Here is a 1,797-nt window from a genome sequence, read left to right on the forward strand (position 1 = left end):
AGGGTATCTCGCCTCGTACTCTTTCAACCGTCGAGAAGCATAAGCTATTACCTTGCCTAATTGCATCAACACAACACCAAGTTCCTGTAGTGAGTTATCTGAATAAATATCATAATCCACACACTCCTGTGGTAACACCAAAATGGGAGCAGTGGTTAATCTTTTCTTTAGTTCCTGGAAACTCTCTTCACAAGCATCTGACCATATAAAAGGAGTTCTTTGTTTGGTGAGCGTTGTTAGTGGTTTAGCCAACTGAGCAAATCCTACTACAAACCGCTGATAATAGCCTGCTAGCCCCAAGAAACTCCTAACTTCGTTTACTGTCTTTGGTTGTTGCCACTCAAGAATTGCCTTCACTTTGCTAGGATCCACTGATATACCCTCTTTAGAGACAGTATGCCCCATAAATATCACTTGATCTAGCCAAAACTCACACTTAGAAAACTTGGCAAATAGCTTATTTTCTCTCAATCACTGTAGTGATGCGTGATTTCATAAACATGCAAATATAGCAAGTGTACTAGTTGCAAAAAGTAATAAAGTGATAAGAAGAGTATCGTTCCCACAAGGATAGTGTTATTAAGTACCGATTTCTTTAGTTTAAGTCCTAATTGAAGAAACAATAAATTAGATTGATGGAAAATTAACAAACTAAATACAAATTAACAAAATATAAATGAATGATAATGAAATTAAAGCGAAACCCGACAACTTAACTAATTAAACAATGCTAAAAAATGCTAGGGTGTTGATTTCACCTAGATACGCTAACCCAATTCATAGAATCTATTACCCAAGTTCTAATTCCTTGATTCAAAATCGAATTCTCTAAGTTGTAAAACATACCTTCTCAGGCTACATTTCCCTACTTATCCCTATTAAGCTTCCGCACCCAACAAAATGAAGATTAATAGTTCAAAGTCTTTTAAGCTTTATGGAATTCTATCTAGATTTCATAGATCGCTAAACCTATCTCTAGCGTTAGATTAATCTACGGTATTTATCCTAATAGGCACAATCACAAATCACTTCTCAGTCTCATTGTGAACAACACACATTTGAATGGTGATCAAGCATCCAAAAGTCATTAAGCAAAGAAATAAACACTCAATCATGAAATTGAAACTCAAAGTAAATCAATTCGTATAAATTTGAATCATTGTATCAAGGTTACATCAAACCCTAGCTAAACAACTCAGTTCATACTCAAAAATGAAATAAAATAACAAAAACAAACTGAATCAAGATTCATCATTGAAAAACAAGCAAAAGATGAAGAAACCTTCTCTAATTTGAAGCCCAAATCTTCAATAATCTTCTCCTTCCAAGAGCTGCCTTCCAAATGATGAACCAAGCCTTTTTTCTCTTCCTATTCGTCCTAATTTATACCTCTCTCACTTAAGGACCAAGCCCTAGCAAGCCAAAATGCGTCGTTTTATTTTTCACATCTACTGCAGTTTTCACCGCGGCGAAGATTTTTCCTTGCCGCGGTGAGAATCTTTCGGTCCAAATTTGAGCATGATAGAGTCTGAATCTGGAAACGTGTTAAACATATGAATTGTATCACTTTAAATTATATTTCTACTCGTTTAAGAATGAGTACAATCTGAGGTCTACAGCTCAAGTTATGGCAGAAATATTGAAGCACGTCCAAAGACGTTTTTCTTCAGTTTCCAACTTTCTGTTAAGGACTTCAAGCCAAGTTTTCACCCTTTCAAGTCAGAATTAGGAAAAACCCAAAACATGAAAGTTGTATCTCTGCTTCTCAGCTTTCCAAACTTCTAAAATCAGGTCATT

This window comes from Pistacia vera, unplaced genomic scaffold, assembly GCF_008641045.1.
Source record: "Pistacia vera cultivar Batoury unplaced genomic scaffold, PisVer_v2 Contig1190, whole genome shotgun sequence".
NCBI lineage: Eukaryota > Viridiplantae > Streptophyta > Magnoliopsida > Sapindales > Anacardiaceae > Pistacia > Pistacia vera.